Consider the following 8,765-nt stretch of genomic DNA (forward strand, 5'->3'; position numbering starts at 1 on the left):
GCCGTGCCTGGAATCATCGATGAGGAGAGCAGTGGAAACAATGCCTAGGCTCTCACCTTTGTCTATCCTTTTGGTGCCACATTGAGTGTCATGAAACCAGCAGTGGCTATTCTGTCCACAGGCTCTGTCTGTTTCCCGCTGAACAGACCCATTCTTCTATCACTCGAAGAACCCAGGTGGGAAGCTGGCAGTGCTTGGCTCCTGCCACATGTTCAGTGACCAATATTTGGATAAAGAAGAAAACAGCAAAATCATGGATGTTGTTTTCCAGTGGCTCACAACAGAAGACATCCACCTAAACCAGATTGATGCTGAGGACCCAGAGATTTCTGACTCCATGATGCTGCCCGACACGGCCACCCTGTCAGAGCGGCTTCGAGTGTGTCTCCAGGAGGGCGATGAGAACCCAAGAGACTTTACCACCCTCTTCGACCTGTCCATTTACCAGCTGGATACCACCTCCCTCCCCAAGGTCATCAAGGCCCATGAACAGCTAAATGTGAAACATGAACCTCTCCAGCTCATCCAACCTCAGTTTGAGACCCCACTGCCAGCCCTTCAGCCAGCGGTTTTCCCTCCTAGCTTCAGGGAGTTACCGCCTCCCCCACTGGAACTGTTTGACTTGGATGAAACATTCTCTTCGGNTCAGTACCTGTAGCTCTCAGCTGCACTGCACTCCATTCTGAGTGTTTGGTTTGAAAACATGAGCCTGGGGACAGGAGATAGGGTCATGGCGTATGTGGTATGCAAAACATGTTCTCAGATCTCTGATGAGGTTGACAAAGATAGCTGGGAAAATTGGGGTGGGGGTTGCAGTTATTAGTCACCTGTTGTGTTCCAGGCCTTGTGTCAGGCATTTAGGGCGACCAGCTTGTCCTGGTTTGCCTAGGACTTTCCTGGTTTCAGCGCAGAGGGTCTTCTGCTCCCAGGAACCCCCAGTGAAGTGAGTTGGGTAGGCGAGGGACCCTGCAGGCACCGCATGTTATTACTTCACTTCATACTTTGAATTACCTCTGAATTACCTGCGCATTTCCAGCTGAGGAACCAGGTTTGGAGGCGGTAAGGTCTTTTCCCAAGGTGGAAGCCTGAATGACTTTCAGACCGGGGCTTTCCCTTGTTTGAGTGCCTACTCTGTTAACTGCTCGTTGTTTTTGTCCCTTCCTAATGACAAGGACAGGGACTGATGCCAGCATTTTTCAGCATCTTTGGCCAGGCACAGGCTCTACATCTGAATAAACCAAAGGCTAAGGTGTAAACTACAGATGAGTGTCTGACTTCCTACTGCTGTATTTATGTTCAGGTTCCCCAGATACTTACTGAACTCCTCCTATGCCAGACACTGTGTCCACAGTTAAAGGTTTTATGGAAGAGACAGACTGAGGCTGTCGTACAAGGTCATTGTATTAATGCTAAACATGGGCATAGTGAAGAGACAGTTTGACTCTGAAGGGGGTGGGCAGGGAAGGCTTTATAAAAGAGGGCCCTCTTGGCCAGGCATTGATTATTCCAACAAACAATTTGGGAGCCCTTGTATGTGCTTGGCACTGTACGGGGTGCTCCCCCGTAAGGAATGGAGAGGCTTCAGGAGATGGCAGAGATGTTCAGAGAGAGAGGTGGGCAACGATGTAGCTTCTATGCAGAGTTCACATGTTCACATATACAGGTGTGTCCGGGCAAGTAAGTTTATTACTAACTGCTCTTCGACCTGCATTTAGCCTGGACTTGGAATGAGGCCAACTTAGTAATAGTTGAAAGCTTGGTCCTCTGAAGTCCCCTGCACCAATCTGTCTGTGTTCTCCAGCGTGGGCACTTGAGACATGCCTGAGCATCACAGAAATGAGAAGCCAGGGCAGACAGCCTGAGGCTCAGGGCAAGGGCTGGATTCCTGAATGGGATGCTAGTAAAGACCTAGAGCAGGGACAGTATCGAATCTGTTTTCTAAAACCAGGGAAAACAAAGCCTTGCAGCAGTTTGTACAATTGATCGGAAAAAAAGAAGAAGTAGAAGAAACCAGCTAGGCGACTGTTGACAGTAGGTTAGAGGGTTGAGGGGTGGCACTTGTGGGAGCTGTAGCTGTGGTTTCTTTCAAGAGATGTTTGGGAAGAAAGAATCCCAAGCCACAGGCCATGGAAGGCTGTGACAGCAAGGTCAGAGACAGTGGTTTCTCCCTTGGGGATCTGGGTGCCTGGCGGTGCTGTGGACCGGCTCTCAGGATACGGGGAGAGGGGAGAGAGAGGAGTTGTGCTCTGGGCGCCTCCTTCTGTTGTGGCTGAGAGGCTGCCCTGTGAAGAATGCAGGTGGAACTACCAGTGTAGACGTTGGAGAGGCCTAGATAAGACGATTAGAGAAGTGGGGGGAAGGGCTGGAGACTCTCAGGGACAGCACTGGAATGGGAATTGGGTTGGAGACAGGGCTCACAGCTGCCCTTGCTTTTGAGCAGGAAGGAACAGAGGAGGGCCTTTGACAAGCTGGGGAGAAGGAGCTGGAGGGGCAGGGGAGTGTGGGCAGCAGGAGAGCCCCTGGAAGCTGGGGGAGGGAGAAAGACCTGGGAGACAGGGAAGCAGGAGGGCCTGCAGATGGGCCGAGGGCTCCCCCTCTTCTGTGGTTAGAACCTTCTCAGAATAACCAAAGGCACAGCAGGTGCCCCACTGTCCAACCAGTTTCTGTCTTTGCTTTCTGTCGTTGTCTGATATGGTTTAGATCAGGCCATTGTGACTGTGTTGAATGCGGGATTGATTGGAACCATTATTTTAGAGTCATCAGAGTCAAGTAGTATATATTTTGGAGCTTGGACAGTTCTTTTTAATTTATTTGTCTTTTATACCAAAGCAAAGGACAGTAGTTACAGGCCAGTTTCTATATGGTGCTCTTATGTATTTGGATTTGCTAGTAACATCTTTTGAATGCAATTCCTCTTTTCTAGTAAAAATTCTATTAGCGTTTATATATTTAAACATCTGTATGATGTTGCTCTGAAGTAACTTCATTTGTCCATCTGGTATTCATTGATGCCTGTGGGACTGAGGTTGAGACAAAGAGCATGGAGTCCCTGCCTTCTGAGTTCATGGACTAATGGGTTGGGGACTGAGACACAAAGTGGTGAAAACACAGTGCCAGAGGTCAGGCCGGAGTGTTCTGGACATAGATAGCTCAGCCCCATTACACAGGTTTCTATTTAGCATCGGCATTTGTTCCTCCCTTTAACCCCCCTGCCCCCGCACTCCACAGCCAGCTTTCTGAATTAGGCTTTCCTGATTTTAAGATTAGTTTCTCCACGCATCCCCCACCCCCATCAAGTACACGTTGACTAATTGGAAGAGGAAGATTTGGGCAAGTGGTGAGCTGAGCAAAAAAGAGAAGATGCAATGGGATTTGTTTTATTATTCACACAGGGCTTCAGTATAGCCAGCTCCATCTGGGGACAGAAAGCAGAAAATCATGGCTGGGATGCCGAGGCCAGAAAATCATGACCACAGGATTCTTTGTGTGCCAGTGGTGGGACCTTTAGCTTAAACAGTGCCCCTAATGACATTCTGCCTTCAGTATAGACTGAGTCATGGGGCTTCTGGTTGGCAGGGATTGGCCAGCTCTGGGTTCTGATCTTGCCTTTGTCACTGCTTAACCATGTGACCTTGGGAAGCTACTTAATCTCTATACTTCTGCTTCCTCTTCTATAAGAGATTATGCCTACTGTCCAAGGTTGTTTTAAGCATTAAGCAAAATAAATTTAAGTGCCTAGCACAGAGTCAGGCACAATATGTTGCATGCAGTCAGTACTCAGTGGAAGTTATTTCTGTTCCCTCCCTAGGGATCTTGTGTATTGCCAGGAAAGCTTCTCCCCAGGGATCTGGGAACAGTGGAGGAGGTGATAGCAGTAAGCTTAGCTAAGTGCCTTTCTGCAGTCCCAGACCTCTTTCCTTTCTAAAATCACTTGTCCACAGAAGCAGGCATGAACTTTGTCCACACCCATTGGCATTTGCTTGTTTAGCTTAGTTTTAAAAAGGTCACAAATGTGTACATAGTTTAAAATAGGTGAGTATATTTTAATTTGCCTCATTTCCAGAGGAGTTGAGCCAGCTTACAAAATTATGTACAGTGCAAAAGGATAAAAGAAATGTTTGAGAGAATGGAGGCAGAGGGGAAGCTGTAATCAAAAAGAAACACAGGGTAAGATCAGCACTTGGCTCTATAAACTCATCACTGGCATTCTGTCTCTGCTACAGCCACTCTGGCTGCCCTGAGGTTCTGTGAAAATAAAACCCTTATTCCTGTTCTCCTTGTTCTTGCCTCTGCCTGGGATACTTTTGAAAGTAAGTTCATGACTTCCTCCCTCCCTTCACTCAGGGCTTCTCTGACAGGCTGCACCCCCTGCCTCTTCCCTGTCTCTATCCCTGTGTCCTGGTTTGTTTTTCTTCTTACTACATATTGATACTCATCATCTAGGGTTTTGTTAATTGTGTGTCTCCTCCAGTAGAATGTAAGTTCACGAGGGCTGCCTTGGTCTTTTGGTTTCACCGTTGCTGTTTTCCTGGTGTAGAAAACCCAGGTGCATAGTATGTATTCAGTAAATACTTGTTGAGTGAATGAGCACACAGAGGTGTATAATCTACAGATCTGTTCAGTTGCCAGAAGCAGACTTCAGATTTGACTCCTGTCTCTTGGTGGTGAAAACAAATAAGGAAACAGAGTGAGTTACCACATTTACAGTGTCCATTGGATAAAAATAAAAAGCCTATTTAGGAGAACCCTGATGGGAAACTTGAAAAAACTTTCCCCTTCAGTTCTCAGTATAGTTGTGCTATATGATACAGTAGAGAAGATTTGTGAAAGGATCGTTACATTACATAAACCAACACATATTGTGTGTTTTTCTATGAAAATGTTGAACCACCTGATTTGATGGAGAACGGCGCAGTGTGGTCAGTTAGGTGTGCTTTGCCACAGTGTCTCATCCTCATCCCTGCTTTTTTGTCTTCTTGCTGACACAGGGCCCATGAACAGCTAAACGTGAAACATGAACCTCTCCAGCTCATCCAACCTCAGTTTGAGACCCCACTGCCAGCCCTTCAGCCAGCGGTGAGTAGGTGTGCTTGGAGGATCCCACTACAGAACCCCACTGTTTGCCCTTACTTGCCAGCTGGGCCATCATATGGGTCCTTCCAACCATGAGTATATGTACGTCCAGTGCATACGGCACTTCTCAGGAAGTTGTGTTTCTCTGGCTCTAAACATGCAGAGACCAAACCTATTAGTATTGTGTAGGGACTTCCACTGGCTATAGCTCCCAGCTGAGAAATCAAGGGCATGGACTTTTCTGGCTGTTAAGCTTTTCCCATCTTGTGAACTTGGAGGGCATATATGAGAAATCCTGGGTGGAAAGGAGGAAATGCTTTGCGCTGTAGCTTTCCAGGCAATAGGCCCTCAGATTTATAGCACGATCTGTAGCCCAGGGGGTAGTCACATGTGTATAGGTCACTTTCAGCATTCCAGTCCAAATTAAGTCAATTTACCTTCAAAACGGTCTCATCCCACCACATTCTGGAATGTGCTTTCTACATTCATCTACATCTGCTTGCCCAATTTCTGAGCCTAAGGAACTCATAGTTAAAGGAGAAACAAGTTGCCCAAACAGATGTTCAACACAAGTCTAATTATCCCCAAGCTTTTGTCCTTGCACGAGTTAGTGGGCACTGGTGTGTCAGTTGGGTCAGTTTAGTGGTGTTTTAGAGCTGGTTCTGCTTGCCTCTTACAGTGCACTAGTTGTCTCCCTTGATATGGTCTAATGGGTTAGGGCAGGAAGAGGTGACAGGCATTTGGGTGGTTCATCCCAGGGAAGGGCTAAGTTGGCCTCTCGTTTCCCTTGCATCTTATCACTGTCAGTTGAGCCTTTGCATACATTCTTTCATGAAAGACCTGATTTCCTTTCAGGTTTTCCCTCCTAGCTTCAGAGAGTTACCACCTCCCCCACTGGAACTGTTTGACTTGGATGAAACATTCTCTTCGGAGAAGGCTCGCCTCGCTCAGATTACCAATAAGTGTAAGTTTGGCCAGATTTTTGTTTGTTTTCTTTTGTAAGTTTTATGTAGTTGTGAACTTGTGAGATTTGCCATGAGAGAAAGCTAGAGTTTGTTCAGAGAGAACAAAATATAGAATGGCAGTGTAAAATGACAGTTTCTGTTTATTTCATGTAAATGATGTCACTTGTTTCTCTCAGGCCAATTTGCTCAGTGAGTTAGAACATGGTGCAAAGCAGAAGCCAAGGTCTCAGCTTTAACCCCTGTATGGCTTAGTTCTGACTTATTGAGTAACCATAGGATGCATTCTGACCCTGGCTGCCACTTAGGAAGTCTAGGTCATTGGTCATATGAGTAGTTAAATAAGAAAATTCAGTCAAGGCCAGAAGAATTATAGAGACTTCAGATTAGAAGGGATCCTGAAGAGAGTTATGTGTACCCACCTTGACATGTGGATGAGGAGGTGAGGCCCCAAGCCACATCCCTACGTGGTGAGTGGTTCTCCTGACTCTTGGCCCAGTGCTCCCTCTGACATGCATAGCAAATGGGCCTGCACACATGTGCTCAGAGGCATAAAATTAACCATCCATTTTGAGGCAGTGACCCCATTCTTGGGAATCTAATCTACGGAGATACGTGAAGGCATACAGATGATTACTATGTTATTTATTTTTAAAATTAGGAATAAAAATTATTTAGCCAATTGGAAATAGGCTTAGTGTACACTAGCAGGAGAATGGTGGTAAATTGTGTCACATTTATTTGATGGGACACCATGTTATTATAAAAGAGGCTTCCAGAGAGTGACCAGCTCTAAAACACAACTAAACTGATAGAACTTAAGTGAGAATACTAAATGAAGAAGGGCAGGATATAAAATTCCATGTTCAGTAGGATCCTAACTATTAACAACATCTGAATGTGCCCAAGGACCAGGAAGGAGTGCAAAAATGAAAACAGTTCAGTGTAGAAGACCTTAACTGCATCTCTCTTCTGTGTCAAGCATTGTGGTAGGTGCTGAGCAATCAAAAATTAGCAAGATGTAGTGATTAGTCCAATAGGAATAACACACCTGTGAAGAGTCAGATGGTTTGACCTAGCATTTCTGTTTCTAACAATTTCTCCTATAGAAATCCTTGTAGAAATGTGAAACAATAAAACATAGCTATAGAGATATTAATTGTAGCAGTAAGAAATTGGCAACAGTCTAACGGCCCATCAGTAGAAGGATTGTTTTAAAAAATAATGAAATATTAATACATCTGTTAAAAAAAAAGATATAGAGCATAAGCTTTGACGTAAGATGTCCATGAGACATTGTTAAATGATGAAAGCAAATTACAGAACTATTATAGTTTGATCCTGTTTTTTACACATATGTAGATATGTAGGCATACATGGCAGTAATTATCTTAGGTGGTATTGGTGGGAATAGAGTTGGGGCAAGAGATTTTGCAGCTGGATGGTTTGAATTTTTTTTTTTTTTTTTTTTGAGAGAGAGAAAGAGCGAGAGAGAGAGCATGCACGAGTAGGGGAGGGGAAGAGGGAAAGGGAGAGAGAGAATCTTAAGCAGGCTCCGCACCCAGTGTGGAGCCAGACATGGGGCTCGATCTCATGACTGACTGTGAGATCATGACTTGGGCTGAAATCAAGACTCAGATGCTTAACCGACTGAGCACCAAGGTGCCCCTATGGGGTGAATATTTTAATAAAAAGTTTACGTTTCTAGCATAGCTTTAAAAAATGCACATCAGAAGGGGAAAAACAGGGGGCGCCTGGGTAGCTCAGTCAGTTAAGCGTCTGACTTCAGTTCAGGTCGTGATCTCACGGTTCATGGGTTTGAGCCCCACGTCGGGCTCTGTGCTGACGGCTAGCTCAGAGTCTGGAGCCTTCTTCGGATTCTGTGTCTCCCTCTCTCTCTGACCCTCCCCTGCTCACACTGTCTCTCTCTCTCTCTCAGAAATAAATAAAACATGAAAAAAATTCTTTTTTAAAAAAGGGGGAAAAACAGGAATTACAGTACAGTGAAAGAAGGGTTGTAATAACTGTCCATCCTTGACATAGGCCTACTGGGAATGGGCGCACAGAGATATGTTATTGGTGGAATTATGAGTGATTTTTTTCTTCTTTAATTTCCTTTTTCTATATTATTACTATAATAAGTGCTATTTAAAATACCTATATGCCCTTCTCATAATGGTTCTTGCTGTATTCAGAGAATGGCAATTTGATTTCCTTCTGGTTCCTCCTATTCTTTGTAACATAGGAATGCTGGATCTGGGAGTAAGAGAGCCAGCACCATTCCAGCTTTATTATAAAGTGTATTTAGGGGCGCCTGGGTGGCTTAGTCGGTTAAGCGTCCGACTTTCGCTCAGGTCATGATCTCGCAGTTCGTGGGTTCGAGCCCCGTGTCGGGCTCTGTGCTGCCAGCTCAGAGCCTGGAGCCTGTTTCAGAGTCTGTCACTCCCTCTCTCTCTGACCTTCCCCTGCTCATTCTGTCTCTCTCTCTCCTAGAAATAAATAAATAAAACATTTAAAAAATAAATAAAGTGGATTTATTTAATTTTGAGATAGAGGGCGAAGGAGAGAGAATACCAAGCAGGCTCCACATTGTCAATGTGGAGTCCGATGTGGGGCTCGAACTCATTAATTGCATGACCATGACCTGAGCCGAAATCAAGAGTCAGACGACGCTTAAAGGACTGAGCCACCCAGGCACCCCCCCCCCCCCCCCCTTGTTTCTATTTGGGG

The 8,765-nt window shown here is 45.4% G+C and overlaps 1 pseudogene across 1 annotated transcript in view; it reads left to right on the forward strand.

Moving 5' to 3' along the window:
• Positions 1–40: 40 nt before the first annotated feature.
• The window catches only part of LOC144232425 (intraflagellar transport protein 52 homolog), an 11,269-nt pseudogene continuing 2,544 nt past the window's right edge, over positions 41–8,765 (forward strand). Inside the window, exons 1-2 of the transcript XR_013335388.1 lie at positions 41–568; positions 5,929–6,037. The product of XR_013335388.1 is annotated as an intraflagellar transport protein 52 homolog (transcript). The remainder of the gene's footprint in view (positions 569–5,928; positions 6,038–8,765) is intronic.

The sequence above is a fragment of the Crocuta crocuta genome, unplaced genomic scaffold (genome assembly GCF_008692635.1).
Source record: "Crocuta crocuta isolate KB4526 unplaced genomic scaffold, BGI_CrCroc_1.0 scaffold477, whole genome shotgun sequence".
Classification (NCBI taxonomy): domain Eukaryota; kingdom Metazoa; phylum Chordata; class Mammalia; order Carnivora; family Hyaenidae; genus Crocuta; species Crocuta crocuta.